The 22,011-nt window shown below is 39.8% G+C and overlaps 1 protein-coding gene across 1 annotated transcript in view; it reads left to right on the top strand.

The window, feature by feature from the left end:
• LOC124219819 (uncharacterized) overlaps positions 1–22,011 on the top strand; it is a 220,646-nt gene that overhangs the window by 22,203 nt on the left and 176,432 nt on the right. The gene's annotated exons all lie outside the window — the stretch shown is intronic.

The following is a 22,011-nucleotide window of genomic DNA, read 5'->3' as shown; positions in this document are numbered from 1 at the left end:
GCTTTCGCTATATTTGTTACGGATAATGACAAGATCACTCTGATAAACCAAAAACGGCTAAAGAATTTAGTGATAATCGTGAGCTCATTTATAAAAACACCAAAAAAGACACGTGCCGTCGTTGCTTCCGAGTCTATGACAAAATATGTCTAGAATCAAACTTGACTGGTAAAAATATTTGGATATCCTTATTTATTATGTTCCAGTTATAAAGACGTTGAAATTGCCAGCATATAACTGCAACGTGCCAAAAACAGATCGAATCCAAACTGATCGGTCTTCAAAGCGTCAAGCCAAGGTGAAAAGGTCTCAAAGTCCTATTCTTCTCGCGAAGTTTTGATAACTCCCGACAGATGACGCTATTTGCCCCGCGCGCTCCCCTAAGTAAAACTGGATGAGTATACACCCACACCAACTGGGTAGAGTCAGTGCATCTCAAACATCCATTACCTCGTTCCGGAGATGTGAAGTTGTCGAGGTTCGTGTTCCGGGAGGCTCCAGGCTCGTTCTCTTGAGCTCACTAGGCTTATAATAGCGCCAGGTCGTCGCTCAAGGCTCGACTTTGAATTCGTTTTATAATTTCTTAATTAAATGCAATAACAGCGTCGCCGCGACGCGCCGCAGCCACTGCAGACAGACGGCGTTAACGGTAATGCCGCGGTTAAACGCGGATGCTCCTGTTATAATTAGTCCTCGGAAGCTTATACACCCTACCTAACAACCCGGCGTGGCGTTCCCGATTATGCTACTCGCCTCTACGTCACACTCTTTTCCGACGGTCACAGGTACTCATACTCATCATACGTGCCCAGGTTATCATCTTCGCGTGACGTTGGTCTCGGTTACTTCCTTTCCGGCGTAGTTGGTTTCGATTTTTATTTATTTATTTTTTTTTTTTTTTAATTCAAATTTATATGTTCACTTATTTCATGCAATTCGTTCTGTATCTTACGTTACCACAGAAATATTGGGAAAATATCCGTCATTATTTTATGGTAATTGATTTTGAAGAGGAAATTGACTGTCGAGTATATTTCCAAGATCGACTGATTTATACGAGATGGTTCGACGTTCGTTTAGTTGATTTTCTCACCTGAGGGCGATTCTATCAATTACCGGCCAATGATCTCTCACGGTATTAGGTTTGAGTGTCTGCAATTAAGCTCCAAATCCTCGGAATATATTATATATTGTTTACGAAAAACACGTAGAGCAATTTATTCTCACCTTTGATAGAATCGTTATAATCGAATTTGAATTGTTACATCATCCTTAAGTGCTAACGATTAGGAAAAAAAGGCACGACCACGACGTGAAAACTCTCATCTTTCCAGTTAGGTAACATCCGATTCAGCTTTAATCATAATAATTATCTGGAAATTAATTTTTTCATGTACCATTTACCTCAATAATTAACCTATCGATGCTTACGCGAGAGAAATTAGCTTCGAAACATTTCAGGGTGCATTAATAATTGCGCGAAAAGTGACAAGGCAATCTGTTCTTTACATAGCGGTTGAAACGTAGATGCAGTGCGGACGTGTTTGTTTTTAGCGCATATTGCGTCTTGTCGGCGAATAAAGAATTTTTCTTTTTCTGGACATTACCATGTCATTGCAATAATAAGAGGGACGTAATACAGGTCAGGTTAAGGTAATGGAATGCGGAGCGATTTCCAATTTCGTTATCTAGAACTGCTGAGAAATCTGAACGAAACTCACAGCACGTGTTATGTGTATACTTTTTTAACAGCGAGTACTGCACTAGCAGGTATAAACGATTCTACTGTATAAATGGGACTTTTCAAGTGGTCGGAGACCGATTCAGTTTTCTCACTTTTCGGACTATACCGATCGTTCGCAACACTTGTGAAAACGAAAATTCTCACCAACGATTCATCGTGCATTTGTACCGTATCACGAATAAAAGCTGGAGGTATGGAGAAAAAAAAAAAATAATACGAAGTCAAAATTAGATTCTCTATTAGAGTGTTCGGAAAAATGAAAACACATTAACCTAGTTACACAAAACGATCGACGATCAGACTTCATTGTGTAAAGGACAAAGTTTGAATACTCTGCTCTTCGTAGCATGCACATCATTTGAAAATGTCATCATTGAAATGTCAATGATGTAACATTATCCGGTGGATGATCCGGACCACTTGACGGTGATCGATACTGTTCACGTAGATTGCGACATCGATCATCGTTGGGTTCGATTCACTTGTGCTGAATTTTCTCCGCTCCGGTTCACAGCGGGTATCTTGTCGACAGTGTAATTGAAGTAATCGTTCGAAACTCGATTATAATTCAGATATAGCCGGCCCCGTTAGCTATATACACGGTGGCTGTATCTTTTTCATCCACCATCTCACCCTGAACATTTCCGCATCAGCGACCTCATTCCCGCGAATAATTATCCGTGACCAGACTGTCTGCCGTGCCAAAATCAACCCCGCTTGGTGATGCATTACGTTATGTATGTACGTGTGATTAATACCGTTGCACGTACACGTATGCATACGTACGTGTCGACATCGCGCGATAATCGCAGAGTCATTTTATACTGAAACCAATTATTACCACCAGGCTATTGTTATCGCCCGTTTAAAACGCCACCGCGAATTAATATGCTAGGCATCCGGGATACGCCGCAAAAAGGCGGAACGTGTTCAGGTACAACGCCGAGTATTGTCGAAGCGGTGAGAAAACAAGCGCGGACACGGATCAGCGACTGAATTAAACCATTGTTGGGATTAGAAATTGATGAAAAAAGAACGAAATAAAGGAACAAACGCAAAGAGTTGCGGTGAAAACCAGTAAAATCACGATTAACGATAAAACTGATGAATTTAAACGTCGAACCGCGCCGCTTTTCATTTATTTCAATCAATTCGGACAGGTATTTGTACACCGGTGAGTTATAGTGATGCAATAAGAGAAAATACCCAGTAAAAATCGATGTTGCTTACAGAGTTTGGATACGCGTACAATTCGAATTATGGGAGGCCAGGATCCATTATGTTAACACGTAAGATACCGACATTTGAGCTCTGAAGATAACGCAAATGAAAAGAAAGAGAGTAACAAACGGAATCACTTTGATGTAGGAAAAAAAATAGAACGTTTATAGAAGCCAAGTGGGACAGGAAGAAAAATGTTTAGAAACATTTCCTCTTTTACACGAATGTAGAATCTCAACTTTTGTCAGAAAGATACGTACCATTATTGTACAAGTTTTTGATCAATAACTCCAAACACAAGTACCAGAATTTAAAAACGAGGTTATTCTTCAGTCGATGAAGGTACCCATGAAACAATGTCCACCATTGGCTTTAGAAGCTGCAAGAGCAAGTTTTGAGTACCTAACCATGATGTTTTGAATTATCTAAGTGGGTAAAGTTCCATCGATTCTTGTTCTCAGTATAATTATACCATTTCTAATCTGTCAGTAAAAATCCTGCAGTGACTTTTCGTCAAACAATCCAGTCTTAGTTTATGTTTGATATTGATTGTGAGCGAATCTCACTGATCCAGATTTGAATGGTACACCTTCTCAGTACGTTTAATCTTGATTCTGACCATGAAATCGATTGGGGGACACTCGAAAAGTGTTTGACGTTCACTTTTATTGAAATTTTGTCAAGTCTATTCACGTCTGCTCGCATAAGTTGTCCTACAGTGGATCATGCGAGGTTCGAATGGGCGACCGAACATCGGCTTCGGGAGTCCAGGACTAGCGTACTGGACGGTTCCAAGTTTATTACTTATTAGCTAAAGACAGATTACTTCCTGGCTGGGTTTCCTTTGAAGCTGAAGCAGTCGGATATGATATACAGCGGCAGGATTGTTCAGAAGACTCGATGGCATTTCGTCTACACTTACACACAACCAGTAGTTCCTAAGTCAAGCACGATTGCATTCATACGTTGCATGTGAGATTCCAAGCGAGCGTGCGGCTCGACTCTTTGACTGCAGAACCACGGGGGCAGGAAAGTATCAACTGTCAAGACGTTTGCTACACAGCGAATTCTATATACCATCAGCAGCTACTTCACTCCTCTCGGAGGTCAGTTCCTCGGGCTGCACATCGTGCGGTTTGTCTTATAAGATGTACGCTTCTCTTCTGACGCATGGATAACGATACCCGAGGCACTCGGTTTCCGATGTTCAAAGGAATAGCTTCCTCTTTTTGTACATGTGCCTAAACTGTTAAAAGGAATGCGGCAATTTCAACATTTTTCAAACATTCATCACGAGTATTGGAGTACATTAAAGCCATGCATTGTAGTCGAAAATTGCTCCATTCGTGATCAGCTTTGAACGATGGCATGTTTGTACGTTTAGAACTTTTAGTCCTTATTTATACTAGCATATTTGACATATTCTTTTGTCCTTTCAATATTTCATTGCGTAGATTGAATTTTGTAGTTAAAATGACTTAGTTATACACTTCAATAAAGTGTTGATTCAACATGCGTTGAAAGGTATATCTTGATAACAAGGGTCAAGTCAATTTGAATCTTTTAATTTTCTTGCACTGTATACTGAAGTAGATGTTTTTATTTTAACCCTTTCAGTCACAGAAGCCATTGCAACGTCACTCTTTTCTATTATTTTTTTGTTTTGTCATTTTTTTATATTTCATGTAAAGTCCTGAATTTTTTCGTATTTTCAGTTAAAAAAAATACTTCAACTTTGGAATCATCAGGATATTTTATGAATCCGTAAGTGTTACGAACAAACAGTGAAAAAAAACGCATCTTCATGAATGGAATTCGCCATTAGATTCAAAAAATCCAATATATAAGGGTAGTTTTCACCCTCCTTAGGGATGCATATAGATAGTATTGAGGTTTGCACCTATTCTCGGGCTCAAATCGTACTGTATCAAAATAAATATTCATATAAATCTCATTCAAGAACACTGTCCAAAACAATGTCGTTAATTCACCCCATTTTCACTCCGTTTCAGGGGTTGTTTTTAATTTTTTTAAACTTTCGACATTAGATTCGCATTCAGAATTGGAATATATGTACATAGGGAACGTATGATAATGGCACTTCCGTGCAAAAACCAAAAAAGAAAAAAAAGAAAAAACCGAATCGCGTGACTGAAAGGGTTAAGGGTTGCATTACTATAACGTTTGAGATTTCGAATCGCAATATCTCTATCGAATCGCCATCGGGTCTTTCAGTCGATCGTCCAATCGGTCGAAGGGGCAGCCTTCGTAATAACGAAGCCACCCTCGTTCCGATCCTTGGCAAAAACTCACCCTGTCGTTTATGTACACAGAATGAGCATTATACCCGGGGTTGTTGCCGCGGGGATGACGGTGACTCGATGATGCGATGCCGAGTGCAGGACCGCGGGGCAGGGGGTGAGGGGTGAGGGGTGAGGGGTGAGGGGTGAGGGGTGAGGGGTGGTGGTGGATTCACCGAGCGAAACGAATCCGATCGGTGGTACGGAAGGACGACGAAAAAAAAAATGTTAAAAAAAAAAGAAGAAAAAAAGAAAACAAAAAAATGAATCGGATATCAAAGGCAAATTGACAAATTCTAATAACAAAATAAATGCGGGGTTATAACGGGGGCGGTGAGGCGACTGTACATAACGGGGATTTTCGATAATTGGAATGTTGCGGTCTATGTATTTTCATTCTTTTGACGTCACTTCGCTTGATATTCGCGTTTTTGTTTCTCTGTGTTTGCGCAGCTTATGGCCGACGTATGCTGTTTGCTATTCGTCCGTAACACAGTCGCGATCATCTCTGATTGCTTTCCGGCAGTTGTGAATATACGGACTACAATCGCCGATTGACTTCGCCGGGTCCCGAGGATACGAAATTATTTTATTCATTACCTATACCTGTATATTTGCCTGTCATTTCTCTCGCGAATATGTTACTTTGAAATTTGTCAGAGTTTTGTGCCATTTTTTTGGTTTCTTTTTTTTCGGTTTGTTTCTTTTTTGCCACTTCTATTTCGAATAAATATTTTAGCCGCGGTCGCTTACGTCGGTTTTTATGTGACGGGAATAAAATTGTCTACTTGTACAAATCTGTAACACACATTTATACACACACGTTTCATATCCCGTCGTAGACGATACAGGCTGTTATTTTTATTATGTGTAATCGATAATTGATTCGTTCGTCCACGAGAGTCGATGTTATTAGCTGAATTTTATTCATGCGTGACGTATAATTTTTTTTATTTTCTGGTATTTCGCTTTATTACTGCCCGCGTACGTTTTCAGTCAAATGAAAAGCTTGTATCGCTCAACGGAGTGGATACAATTCTTTCGTGACTGATCGAGCACGATAAATAAATATTTGACTGTGACAAAAAATATCTATTAGTTGTTTTTATTTTTTTTTTTTTTTCCTTATTTTCTACATTAATTTCTGTTATGAAAATTGGTGAAAATTATATTTCAGCATATATCTTTGCGATGAAAATTATTGACCACACTTTTATCCGTATAATTATACAGTGATTAATGCGTACTCATTTTTACCAAGAAACATTTATTAATGGATGTTAAAGAAGCATGTATTACTTTGAAAAATTGTTCACACCTACGTGTTTTGAAATTTTTTTTCTCTTCATATCTCAGGACATTTCACACCAGCTTCGTTTTATCCTTCTCTGTTATCCGCTGATCCTCCCTTTCGTTTTCATTTCCATTTTCATTTCCACTTGCCGATCGGACTAATCTTCGCCAATTTACCGCGGGGTGCCTACACTTTTATTTTATCACCCGAAAAGCTCGTCAAGCTCGTCATCCTGGGAATTTACTACCCTGCGAGGGTAGGCCCCGGTGATCTTTTCGCTTGTATTCGAACACCCACATACACGCATGTCTGTATGCATGGTTAGTTCCCTCGCCCCACCGAAGAACCAGGCAATCTGTTTCGCATTAACTTCCCCTTGCACAGTTTGCCGGGATTTTCTCTGCAGAGCATTGTTATGGCTGTTCGCGTTCCGCAGGATCTTCTCCTTTTTCGTACGGCTCTAATTCGCTTCGCTTGCTTTACTGTGTAAAAGATCCTCTTTAGTCTGCCGCATGACTTATCCTTGATCTTTCGAAAATCTTCCACAATCTCTTGGACGGCAAAGAATTTTCTCAGCGTAACTCTTTTCCTTAGTTATTTTATCGTTTTTTTTTGTTTTTTCAATACCAACGAACAACAAGATTTTACTACACGTTGTATTCAAAGTCGGTAATCACTTCTCAACATATTTTATTTCAATTTTTATTCACCATTTTATGCGATTTGTTTCGATTGTTTTTTAACCTACAGTTGAAAGAAAATTCAGAATCCAAAGTTCATGAATCCCAGTTTGAAATAATCGATTTACAATCCGAATCTGTGTGGATTTTTCAATTTTAATTCTGAAATAGCATTTTACAATTCACAACTTGCGAATTGAATCTTGTCGATTCTTGAATTACAATTTGCAATTCTCAATGCACAATAACTGGATGATTCATTGTATGTTTCTCAAACAAAAATGATCAATGCGCAGTATAACTAGATCAAAGATTTTAAACGTCATTATGTGTATCCAATTTTTCAATTAGTATTTATAATCTGCAAATCTGTATTCGCAGGATTCTCATTATTAACGATTTGCAATTTGTAACGACTGATTCCGCGAATAAAAATTGCAATTTGTCACTCGCGATTCACAATATTCAGAATTTGATACGTTCGTTAGATGTACAAGTTTACATGCACGGTTGCAAGCTCATAACTTGCAGCTTATTTTCACAAACTGAATTTCATATCCATTAATTATCGAACAGCAGCACACATTATACAATTTCGAATGGCAATTGAAAACATCTAATCTGCAATTCCAAACAACACTGACGTGAGAGAAATTCTTAGTTCCCGTTACCGCTCAGTTCTCAACTATTTTCATTTTTTACCACAATCGAAAAATATAGTTCTAGGCAGAAAATGAAAATTAGTTTTTTAGCTGTTGCCAGAAAGTCTAGTATCCGTTACTATTCTTTCTCATTACGATCACTGTTGCTAGATTTTCTTGCAACTGTTGCGAAAATTTAATGCTCGTGCAACGATAAATAGACGTTAAAGCCTCGTTTAGCTAAAAAAATAGAGTAAACCTCAGAAACTGATTTTGCATCGCAATTACCAAAAAAGGATCGACGATAGCGCAAAATGGTTAGGCGTACCTCGTTTTTCGTAATTACAACAATATTCAAAAAGTTTTTTCAACGATACCTGTTTTACTGAATTTTTCTAATTACCGTAACAAATGAAATTTTTCTCAGCGCAGCGTTTATTGAGGATTGAAAATTATGACTACGGAATTTCCGAGGAATCACAATTCGAAACACTCAATTTTGTAATATTATCAATGCAGATAATTCAGATTCAGAAGCGGAAGCCAACGGAGCTCGTTAATTCCTTCCGACGAAGTCGATTTGCGTTGTAATCTGTTGCCGCGGGAGATCAGTCAGTCATGCCCGTCTCTCGTCTTTCGTCTCTAGTCTCTCTCTTCTCTCTCTCCCTCTCTCTCTCCCCCTCTCATCTCCTCTCCGCATCCCGCGGGATTCTCTCTGCAGCGGCACTCGCGACCGCGCGCGTTGCTTTGAAGTGCTGCACTTTGAATCTGCCGCGTCCGGGCGACCCGCCGATGGCTAACTCGGCTTAGCCGACACGCGACGTCTTCACTCTCGGCCTAATAAGCGAACTTTATCTCCAGCCGCCGTCCAATTTCTCCCACCGCCAATTCCTTGCATCTTATATCCATCCATCCATCCCTTCGCACGAAATTGCACATGGAAATCCAGTAGCTCGATTATACTTCACTGCTCCTCGAATCACTTCTCATATATACAAGGTGGCTCGAAACATTCGCGATGAGTAAACAAGCAATCTTAATTTTTTTTGTCAAATCTAGAGTACGAGTGATTTTATTTGCAGTATTTTTTATGCACAGATTCAGAACATATTTTGAACATATTTCTGAAATTCCATTTTGACACAAGGAATCGATGAATAGATTCCAAGAAGTCCATTAGGGTCACGGAATTCGAATGGATTTTGAAAAATACGATTAGACGTGACAATTTGAATTGATTTTGAGTGAAATTCGTCACAAGAAGTTGAATATAATTCGAAAACTCCGATTATATACCGAGACGTTGAATAAACATTCGAAAGTCTAATTGGACACAATATCGAACCAATTTCGTTGTGTCTGCAGTGTACAATTCCTCTGCACCTCCTCTGAACTTCAGGACTTTGTATTCAACCTAGATCCTGCGAAACATTTCAAATTCGCACGTCGAAGCTCATGATACAACCCACTCATTGCACCCAACGCTCCGTGAACGTTACCTCATATTAGGTTTGACAGATCGAAACTCGAGATAGATCCTTATCTACAAAGCTGAGAAATCTTCTACAGTAGCTGGATAAAAAAAGATACAACGTACCCCATTGACAAGCACAGTGAATACGTGAAAACAGTCCAGTATAGTCGTGACTTTTAGAGCGTCGACACCTGCCAAACATCCTAGATAAATCGACAAACAGTATTCAGCCATGATTTTCTACGACGAACAAGAACATTTTCGATTAATCATTGCGAATATTTTCGACACCTTGTACACTCGCATGCTCACTCGGTATTCGTTTTATCTCGCCAGTTCACTCGTTCATGCATATGCACACGCGGCTATGCTTGTGCAGTGAACTGTCGAACGCCTTCGGCTAACTAAGAAGGTAATTTGTAGCTATTCTAGCAATGGGAAAATAAGGATGCAGAGGTTCAGGTATGCGAGTAGGCGGCTCACTCACTCACTCATTCATCCACTCGCTCGCTCACTCACTCACTCACTCGTTCGTTCGTTCGGCTCGTTAACTCGCCTGCTGCACCACGTCTAGGTTCAGTTTCAGTTTAGTCGGCACATACATGCATTCGCGCGTCTATAACACGGTGCTATTTCGTGTCTCAGCCAATTTGAAGATACCTACCCACTTCGAGAGAACTGCGCGTTCCTTAACTCATTCGCTTACACGCCGAAGTAGCGAAATCCTGTTAGAGATAGGTGGACGGAATCACCGAAGAGAAAGAGAGAGAGAGAGAACATTCAGAAAGCTAATGAACTGCGATTACAGGCTTACGAAACGTTCTGAATTCCTCAATGCAGTCCAACCTTTCGACTTTGCAAGAAATGTACGTATCCGACTTTAATCTCCAAACTATCAGAGTTCGAAGCTGATCACACGTTCAAATGGTCAAAAGTTTCGTCGACACCCTCGGTAATAGCATCGATGGCGTCGATGATGAGATCTTGCGTGTCAAAGTGAAAAGGACATGACCATGAAGTGATAAACATGTTTAGGAAAAATCGCTAATTCGCATCCTCATGACTTTCCGAAATTTACTAAAACCGTCAGAGAAAAAATTTACACTAATTCCGAAAAGCAAACTCCTTGAAAGTAATCCTGAAACTGGCCAATAATAATTTTTTCTCCCGATGCATCGCTACTTTAACGTTACTAACTTCAGCCTCATGCAAGGACGACGTGCTTGGCTAATTGAATAAAATTAACCCTATAACAGATGAGCTCACATATGGGTATATGATGCGAGTTTCGTTGAGAAGCGCGCGTGTCGTCATCGGATGACGAATCACGTCGGCGTAATTCCGTTCCGAGATTCTCTTTCTTCGCTTCCCTTTTGGCTACTTCTTCTTCCCTCTGGAACGGTGAGAGTTACACTCGTTCCTCCGCATGCTCCGGTAAAGATACATAAACGCAAACGGGCGTAATTACCGAGCGCGGAGGCTTAAGCCCGGCCCCAAGAAGACACTCACGCGTGTTTATGCTTATGCTCCTCTGGCTGCCGCACCGACGCCAGCGCCGCAGCCCGACTCGCGCCTCGCGCCACTGCGGCGGAAAAGTGAAGCTCACGGATCAAGGAAGCCCCCGAGAAAGAGGGCGAGCAGGTAAGGCTCTCCCTTGTTAGCCGGAGTCCCCGGCTCGCGATAATTACCAATCCAACCCTGAAGAAGCTCGAGGCGTGCAACGAGCTTCCGCACAAAGCCGCGTTTCCTCTCCTTTACTTTTACCCACCTTTCAACCCCCCGGCATCATCGCCGTCCGGATCTACCACTTGACGCGCTCCGGCTCAAGCTCAACCTCTAGCATCCTAGCTCCCGCTCTCTTCGTCCATGACATCCTGAACTAATTAGTTTTCATCTTCCTCAAACCTCGTGGCCGCTCCTTCGTACCCCTCGTCTTTTCACCCAGGAAAAGGAGCCGCGGCGAAGGGGAGAAACGCTTTGTGATAACTCACGCATGCTGCTCGGCGATCATGACTCGAGACTGAGAAAAATTTCATTTGTTACAGTAACTAGAAAAATTCAGCAAAACAGGTATCGTTGAGAAAACTGTTTGAATGTTGTTGGGATTACAAAAAACGACGTAAACGTAACCATTTTGCTCTATCGTCGATCCTTTTTTGGTTATTGCAACGCAAAATCAGTTTGTGAGGTTTACTCTACTTTTTTAGCTAAACGAGGCTTTAACGTCAATTTATCGTTGCACGAGCATTAAATCTTCGCAACAGTTACTAGAAAATACAGTAACGGTGAAAGAATAGTAACGGATACAGACTTTCCGGTAACAGCTAGAAAACTAATTTTCATTTTCTACCTAGAACTATATTTTTCGATTCTGGTAAAAAAATCGAAATAGTTAAGGACTGAGCGGAACCGGAACTAAAAATTCCTCCGCATGGGTTACGGTTTTCTTTCTTCACGTTGCCCTTTTATCGTATCGTTGTAAAAAGTGAAATTTCTCAAAAGCGATTTCACCGGTGGTTAAAAATTTATTGCTGTTGTAATACCTCGAGCATTCCACGAAAAATGGTATACCCTGTACATTTCTACTTTTCATCTGATTCCGTGTACTCTTATTATTGTCCGCGACGACTCTCATCCTATATCCGTATCAGTGTTCGCACTTAGATACGAAAAGTATAGAAGACAAAAATGCATTCTTCCGGTAGAACAAAGTGCTGAGACGCGGTAATGCGAAGCTTATTCTCCGGCTGGAGCAGCCAAGACAGACTCACGCGACGTTCATAAACAGATTTACCTGAGCTCATATCTTAGCTCCACCCTATAACAAATTTGGCTGAAGAATTTCATCGCGAATTGCACGATCAATCAGTTACTTTGCATCCCGCATTACATTGTGTTCACGTTTTTTCATTATTTGTTAATATCAAAATTAATATAGCTACTTATTAACATGGGTACATTCTCATTTGTTCAAAACTCAGGTACAAAACTGTGTTACAACATTGCTTTCAATTAGTCTCGCGACGAAGAGTAATTTAATTCCAATTTAGAGTATATATGCATCTCATTTGATCTCTGGACAATTTTAAAGATATCAGAATCGACGACTGCTCTCCCAAATATGTTTCGGTTCATTGATCACGCACAGTTATATCTCTGAGATATGTAATCAGATTTTCCGACCGAAATTGTAAGATTCATTTATCTTCTCATCCTGTCAAAGTTGACTCATTACCTGAAATTACGTTCGCCTGCGTTAGTCGCTCAGATCATCACTTGAGCCTGGGTCAGGTTATGAAGTAGAAAAAAAAAAAGAACTTTCGAAATTGCTCACGTGTTCGAAATCGGATGTGCGGTTGCGGTTTGCGTACTGCACTTATTTTGCGACGACGCCGCGACGTTGAGATTCGTGCATGCACGCAATGGGTTATTTGAGAAACGCTGGATCGCTCGTTAGAATGTATAAATAACCAATATACGCTTGTTGGATAATTGACGTTGAAACGCGTGGTGGATTATTGGGTTGAGTTCTGTTTGGTTCAATTAAGTAATCGCCTTTGAACGAGCAACGCGTTACGCCACAACCATGCTGCTCTGATGGTTAATCTCCCTCTCTTATTCTCCCTCCTCCTCTTTTCTCTCACTCTCTTTCATAACCACTCCTCCCCTAGCACGTCATACATTATAAGCGACGCAGCATTATATTCCGTGTGCTTTGCTGATGATGCTGTTAACGTATTATGATTGCTTATTCGCATTTTTGCATACCCATTCGGATTACATCGCACGTAATTGTTACCGACTCTCTTGAAGTATATCTATTCCAATCCCGTGAAATCGTGTTGCTCTTCTTTCGTATCCAATTTGTTTTACCATAAAATGTACGAAATATAAGACGAAAATTCATCCGACTGTTCGATTGCATAAAATTTTTCGTCAATGCGGTTAAATACTAAAGACTTTCTACACTTCGAAATTTCTCTTTAACGTATTCATCAAATTTCGTGCTTTATTCTGTAATTTGTTTTTGTTTTATTTTCTTTACGACGATAATTAGACAATGACCTGAGAAATTTTTATTCAGAACGTTCAAATCTCAATTTTGCAACTCTTTCAAACATCATATTTGAGGCAGGAATCGAACGATATTTTAAAGTGTCGGAAACCGAAATCTAGAAATGGGAACTTCGAAATAAGTACCAGCACTGCAGAACGTCTATTACATCGATTATTGTGGGTGGTTGAATACGTTCCTTATCTAGCATCAGGGATAATCCATTAAAATTATTACCGTCAGGGAAATTTTCACTCTCACGACACAAGCAAATTAAATGCTTGTCGAATACATCGATCAATACTGCAGTGGGCATAATGTGATTGAGCATTATGTTATACGCATTGAACATCGATTATACCGGTAAACATATGATTGTAATTAAGTTTTAAAAAAAGCGACAGTATAAAGATAGATGCAGGAAATAAATGAAAAACGTTGTAAAAAATAGAACAACTTTTCTCCACGTCAATTAATTATTGCCTTGATCGGAACTTGTTTTATTCATTAATACACACACGCACACACACACACACACAATCGCAGACTAGGCGTCGATAATTTCCATTCCGTGGAATTTTTACCGGAAAGTTTATCTACGATATAGACGCAGACTTGCTCGTATTTTAACTCTCCACGTGAGATATTAACGCTTATAGATACGTGGCAGGAGGCAACTTACCATACAGCCAAGTAATTAGCTCCACAGGTCGTTTATCCGTATTATATCTGTATAATGTCGTATAATGGTGTTGGTACGAATTGAGGAACGAGTGTGCCACGGTGTGTATACACGTATAATGGCGAGATAGACCGTTAACGGAGGCAAACTGAACGATCAAGCGGGTTCCGCGACTTGCTTGCGGAGAATGTTATTAAACTTTAATTGCCACCATTATGAGATGATCCGTCTTAACGATGCAGCGCCGTGTTCGAAATCATTAGCAGACCAGACGAAGATAACAACGATCTTCTCTTGGGGATGTAGGAAAATACAGGAGTTAAGTTTTCGCAATTTTCAACAACTTTTGTCACGATTTAAATACATTTTTATAACGAACATCGCAAAGAAACAGTGAGATGCTTGTCATATACGCACGATTCGAAATCGATACAATCCGTAATGAAGCATCGAACACCTTCGATTCAACGTTAGTCTCCAATTAAGGGAAAGGGAGATTGAATTTACAAAAATTATCAAAGTAAAATAGACTTTTGAGACGTTAAATAAATGACTCAATGTGTCATATTTGATATAGAAGAAGGTTGATTGGCTAAGAAATCGATGATCGTACATTGAGTATTCATCAAATTATTATATACGTAAGCTTTGAATATCTCTTTAAAAATAAAAAAATAGAAAATACTGGAGTGTAGAAGAAAACTTTAAAATACGAATGCTTCATTTCTAATCGTATCAAAGTTGTTGAAACATTTGATAGATTCGTTCGATTTATATTTGCTACAAATTCGTTGGAACACTTTTGCATACAGATATTGGTAATCACGATCAACAAGTAGCGATATTGAATTGACTACTAAAAAAAAGAAAGAAAATTTGTTTTCGTCCCTTGATAGAGAATAATTTTCGATTACAACGAGCCATCGTGAAAAAGTGGAACCGAACGAATCTGCTTGATTTTTAACAATTTTTAAACGGTTTGCAAAAAAGTATAATTGAATATATTAGCTTTTGTTCGTAAATATGTTTTAAGCTCACAAATATAATAATTTGATAAGCACTAGATGTACGATCATCGTTCAATAAAATTAATAAAAGGTTTAGATTTTTGGCCATCCAGCCCCCTTAAATCCTGGAGGTCTGTCGAGAAGTCAACTTTTCCTTTCCGGGATGGTAATAATAGCTTTTCTTGTTCTGTTTTCAACTCTCTAATCACCCCGAAATTATCGGATCTTAATGATTTTGATCTGAATCGATGCGTCTTTTCCAAACTTAAAACTGATTAGATTTTATATTTCCATCGGTTCAGTACTTTTGAAATCATTGGACAGCAAAGTTACGAAAAACAAAATGAAAAACGACTATATCTCGAGAACGGATCAACAAATTTTGATTCTTTCGGTATCAATCGACGTGGATCTTTTTGGATAAGAATTGATTAGATTTTGTCGTCAATGAGTCTAGTAATTTTTACATTATTCGAATGAAAAAAAATCACCATAAAATAAAATAAAAGATCTCATTTGCTTATGATTTACGAACTCGAAACGCATGTCCAAGCGGGTAGTCCCAAGGCTGACCCATCAAGTTCGGCCAAATTACCGACTTATTTCTTTCCTTTGTCAAGCCGAGTAACATTGCAAGAGGAAATTGAAAATCGAGGTGAAATTATAAAAAGAAAAATCGTTCCCGGCGTCTTCCGGGCGACTCGATCGCCTTCCGCGGTTCTTCTTTCTTGGCTCGTGTTGCAGACTCGACCCCCTCTTACTCGCTCTCTCTCTCTCTCTCCCTCACTCCCAATAACTAATTCAGCACGTACGTAGGCCAATCTAGCCATTTCCCCGCGGTGTTTACGGTCGGGTGGCGAGAGCTGGTAGGTCGATCGGTTGCCCGGTCGGAACGGAACGGAACGGAACGGAACGGAACGGAACAGAGGAGAGTCGGACGGTTTACCGAGGGTAAACCAATCATCGACGGTGTAGAGCCTCGTGTTTCGCGTTTATGGTCTCTTGGCTGAGCGGCTATCGTTACAACGGCGAGCGTTTGCTTCCCGCACAACCACTGCACGTACCCTGCGTGCGTCTATCTACATTCTACACCTACGCAAACTTACCTGCTACGTACCTCCGGCCACCCGTAGCAACTGCTAATCCGTACCAGAAACTACCTACCCTCCGCTATTCTCTACGGCTAACGAGCCTCGCCTGACGTCATTTCCGATCGCCTGACCATCGCCTGATCCCTCAGACCTGTAGGGGTTGCTCCGATTCATTCGTCGATCGTAAACTGATCGGAAAACGACGTGTCGACATCTTTTAGGCACCTCGGACTTGGGCACCCTAGGTAACGTTTTTTAAAACTCAAAATCATTTACCCGATTAACAGTGCACTGATACCCGATAAACGATCACGAAAAGATTTGTTTTTTTTTCGTTGCTAAAAGAATGTTTGAATCAATAACATTCTTTCTTTCTTTTTTTTTTTTTTTTTTTTTGCGCGGTGGTCAAGGTGTCCACACTGCAAATTTAATCACGCTTTTTCTCAACTGTGCCGAAAGAATTGAACGTTTTTTTTTTGTCTTATGCAATATTGATTGATTAGATACAAAAAAATTTATTCGTACGATGTTGCGATAGGTAAATTGAAAAGTTGTTGGAAAAAATGGAGAAATACCTTAACTCAAACCTTATGTTATAAATCGAATGAAACGTTGTCACTGATGATTAGACTGAAAAAAATTTCCGACGTTTCGGTAATGAATTTTCCGACTCGTCCTGGAATTTTGACGTTTCTCTGGAAGGGTATAAAATTACCCGTAATTATGATGAAAAACCAAATTGATTCTGAACAATTTATCATCCCGTGTAGAAGAAATTCTGAGAGTAATTACGTTTCAGTTGTATATTCACCTATACCCCGAAAGTGTATCTGCTATACGTAAACGTTCGCTACAATAATCTACCAAGTTTCTTACTCTTGCAAATTTACGTTCGTTCGGTATAAAATTTAGCCTGACTTAACAGCAGGAACAAAAATTATCATATCGAAGTTAGTAACGTTATCGTAACGACTCACGCTGAGGGAAAATCGTTATTTCGCGATTTTGAAATTGTTCGAAACTCGGTAAACCGTAACGAGTAAAAACACACATATACTTCGAAATCTTACTTCGTTGAAAATCATTGAAAAATTAAGAAAGTAGTGATTTTTTTTCCCCGTAATGTTTCGTTACGATAACGTAACTATGTTTAACCTCGTAGAAAAGTTTCTCCAATTAAATTTTTTTAAATCTTTTAACCATCGCTAAATTGAATTTGAATTTCCTCCGGCACTTCATTTTTCTACGCAATACAGAGTCGGCGGTATGAAACAATAGTCTTTCCTTCTCTCTCCCAGTTTCTCGCACAAATTTCTTCCTAGCTTCGCTCCCCCTTTATCTCAAGTTTTTCTTCTTTCATCCTCGGAGCCTTCCGGAATAATATTATAATTACTCGCCGTTTGCGGTGTACAATATAAGTAAACGTATATAATACAGCGCCTTTTGTTTCGCTGGCAAAAGCGCGAGACGCGCTGCATCATCAAACTCTTCTCCTCTTTTCCGGTCCGCGTCTCGCCTGCTGCTCGCTCGAGCGAATCGCGAATTCGCTTGCGTCGGCGCTGAGCGTGGACAGCCTACGTGAAACAATGTTACGCTAATCAGGAAAGATAAATTCGCGTGGTAAGGTATACCAGGCTCTCTCTCTCTCTCTCTCTCTCTCTCCCTCCCTCCCTCTCTCTCTCTCTCTCTTTTCACCGCTCTAATGTATTTATCGCATCGCACTGTAACGCTCAAGAGCCTATCAAAATGCTCGGAATTATTGCGCTCTGGGCCCGTGAATGAATTAGCTGCGCATCGGACGCCATGTTTAGTGAATCACTGCAGTCTATACCTAACCGAGGAACAATGCTGGTCGTTATCGCTAATTTGCTACAAAGATAATCCTCGTTTTCTCCTTTGCGCCAATTAATTTCCAGGCTCACTTTGAACTTTAACGTTTTTCTTCGACGTTGACTTTTTCACGTTTTACTTTTTCCTCTTTTATTTTTCCTTCACGTTGCGCGGTGTAACTATTTACTCGTGATATTTTGCAACTACTCTAGCTCAATTACCAAAAGATGTTTTGTTTTTTTTTTTCTATTTTCTGATACCTATGTTGATTTTGTTTTTTATGTTTCAATCAGATTTAACCTGATAATGAATAAGCCGAAGAATGGGATTATTTCAGTCTGGTTTATTGATTTTCGAATATTTTGTAACAAACGGAACGAATTCAACAGTGAATTTGGGTGGTGAATTACATCGAAGATATGGTTTTAAGCTATTATTGGTTGTTTATTTTTATCAGCTCTTCAGAATTTGAATGAGTCTTTTCAGAGAATGATTTATATGTTTTCTTGGTTCGTACATTAGTCCATATTGTCAATGTACAAATAGTCCACAAGTCCATTTCGTGGAATTAATTCAACAAGTATTTTCCGAATCTCAGTTTAGCTGGAAATAAGTTTTTACTAACTACATCATCAACTCCATTTTCAGAACAATACAGCTGAAAATTCAGCACCGAAAAACTTTGTTTCTTGTGTTTTTTTTTTGTTTTTCTAGACTTCGAAAGACGGTCCACTTCAAGAATATACTTATTTCTAAGAATTGCAACACCTTTTTGGTGTAAAATCTACAGCAATTGCGGCAAGATTACAAATCCGGTAATAAGAGTTACAATATGCTTAGATAGATCTATCACAATATTGATGTAGATTTGGCACGAAAAAAGTGCTGGCCACACGTTAAACACAACAGAAGTAAAATCTACATTACATTTTCTTTCGTGAAATTTTATGACGACATTTCTTATATTATTCGTTTTTTTACTCTTCTGAAATGAACAAAACGACAAATAATTTGTCAACACTTGGTTAAGCGTTACCTTTTGCGGCTACGTGAAACTACAAGACAAATAGAGAGAGATTGTTGAATCTTTGTCGAACGAAGAACCTCCCTCTTTCTCTCTCTCTCTCTCTCTATTTCTCTCTTGAGGCAATTACCATTCACAGCAGGAAAGAGGACCGCGGCCTGTTGAAGTAGCAATCCATTACTATTACGTAAAGGTACCCGTATCAAAGGAGGGAAATTCACGGCACGCGCCTCTGTCCGTTCTCTCTTACCGTGTAGTCGAACCATAATTTTCACGCCCTCGGGTAAACGAAAAATTTTCACCGTTATGTGCCTGAAAAAATATCTTATCGTCCGATATGCTTTTCGTATTTTCAATATCTCATTAACAGCGTGATTATACCGAGCATATTATACGGGTTCTAAAATTATTGATACGTCTGTTCTGAGTGTAAGATTCAAGTTGCGATTAAGTTTGTTTTTAATTTTTATGAATATTTTTCCTATATTTAAAACTGCGTTGTATCGAAAGAATTATGGTTTTAATAATTTTAATTTATTTTACCACTTAAATATGTTGTTCGACTTGTTTTCACGGTTGTTCGGTGACTTCTGATGTGTTTGCAAACACCTTTGAGTTCGGGATATTTTACTTTATACACATATTTACGAATAATAATAAAAGGAACGCACGTGCGTCTTTCCATTCGAATCGTTTAATTTCCAATTAAGCTAACGGTTATTTTCGTTCTCATTTAAACACGTGATTGTACCCCGGTTAACAGAATTCAAAAATGTTTTTCCAATATTTTTCTTTAAAATTGAATTTTAACGATTTTCTTGCGACTGATTATAATACGTTTAGTGTTAAAAGTATTCCGAATTCTTGGCATTCGTTCGAATCCAACGGTGAAACGGATGATACATTATACGGTATAATTAAATTTTTTTTGTGATTCAAGAACACAGATCTTATCATTCATAAATTCAATCAACCGTACAGTTGAATGATATAATGATTTGAATAAATTATTCCTCTTCAAGTGAATTACTGATCGTTTCAGTCGGAGCGAAGGAAAATTTTCACCCAAGTAGTTCAGGTTTAATCGAAAGTCAAATTTCTACAAAGTAAAAAATGTAATAAAGTGTGATAATCGGCAGAATATTTGCCATGAATTCGAACGTACAATGCACTTGTATACCCTGCAGGAACCTGCATGAAGGGCGGGGTTCAAAATTTCGAATTTGAAAAGTTCGGAAAGCGCCTAACTCCGAATCATTCGATGGCGAAACTTGAAGTGAAGAATCCGACGACTCAAATTTCCGAAATATCAGATTCCAAAAATTCTAGTTCCGATAGAGCAAATTTCCGAAGAATAAAATTTCGATACAGTAATACTCCGAAAGTTAAAATATACTCGCACAGCGTCGTTTTTCGAACGACTGGGTGTAAAAAATCAGAATGACCAGGAATGCAAACATAAAAATGTCGAAAATCCAAAACGAATAAAGATCAAGTGGTGAAATTTCACCAACCCAAAAATTCACAGAACCGAAAAGCTTTGATCGTTCGGATTTTCGATGTTTTAGTTTTTTAAATATTCTCATCTACGGACTCTCGGAACTTTCGTCTTTTCAATATTCGGCGCTTTCTGAACTTTTCAAATTCGGAATTTCCACCCAACCACGGAAAGCTTGGAAGCAGCGATCCCGTCAACCCGAGCAGCTATCTGGTTGACAAATAATTGCATCGATAGCTTACGAAACTTTTTTATACCCTCTCACTCGGCTGGCCTAGCAGCTTCCACTCGCAATCAGCGAGGCGTAGCCAAGCTCACTGCCTGCGTATACATATAAGCGGGCGGCTCGACACGGGCCGTCATCATCGATTAGCGATTAGAACTGTTAGCACGAGGCTGCGAGGCGACTACAAACAAAGGGGGCTTGCGCCCCACTCCGCTCCGCTTCGACGCAACGCGACTCGACTCAACGCGACGCGCGAGCGAGCGAAGCGAGGCGAGGCGAGGCGAGGCGAACGCGACGCGAGCGAGCGAGCGAGCGAAAACCGATCATGTTGGCTCTCCGCTCTTCGCCGATGACCCAGGCCTTTGTGCGCAAGCGGCCACGTCGTTACACGGCTTACCTGCCTGCCCCCCTCATCCTCCTCCTCCTCCTCCTCCTCCTCCTCCTCCTCCTCCTCCTCCTCCTCCTCCCACGTGTCGCTCTGGTGTGTGTCTGTCTATACGCGCCGTCGGATACTCGCCAACTTGATCCTATTAATGCAAGCTTCGCGCTAATTAGGGTGAATTGCCGGACGGCGATATACCTGCCGATCGATAGGTTTTACCCTCGAAACGGTTACAGGGTGGGAGAATGCTTACTTATACAGCCCTCGGTATTGCCGGAAAAAGATCTACGGAAATATATATGTAGTTTATAGGAATTTATCGGCCCGACCGGTTTCAATCGGGTTTGACAAATTGGGGGAAAACCGGGCTTTTCAGACTCAACTTGGCGACTCGTGCACGCTGTGGGGAACATGAGTTGGTGTGAATATAGAAAGTGTTCTTCCTCTTCGAGACACAAATTTGTAAGAATGTCTGTAAGTGTTTACATTTTGGTATCTTACGCTTCTTGGTGCGAAGCTCGTAAGACAGTCAATGACCGTCTAATATTGAAAATGCGGATATGCATCATCAACATTAATATTAATCACAAGGCAATATTCATTTTGTGAATCGTATATAATTTTTGAACTACTGGTAAATTGAACATGAGTTGGGTTGGCTTTTCACGGTTGCATCACCAGGGAAAATTGCTGGTCAATATCACTGTATATGCAGTTTTTTTTTTTTTTTTTTTATCGTAATCGAAAAATATGTTACAGTGTTTTGAATACTCTTACGACGGGTTCGCAATGCAAGTGTTGTAAGTCAACATTTTGCTGATGTGGACTTGTTGGCCACATAAAATAACCAAGAACCGTGCCGC

The sequence above is a fragment of the Neodiprion pinetum genome, chromosome 5 (genome assembly GCF_021155775.2).
Source record: "Neodiprion pinetum isolate iyNeoPine1 chromosome 5, iyNeoPine1.2, whole genome shotgun sequence".
Taxonomy (NCBI): domain Eukaryota; kingdom Metazoa; phylum Arthropoda; class Insecta; order Hymenoptera; family Diprionidae; genus Neodiprion; species Neodiprion pinetum.
This window is presented reverse-complemented; position numbering and strand designations above follow the sequence as displayed.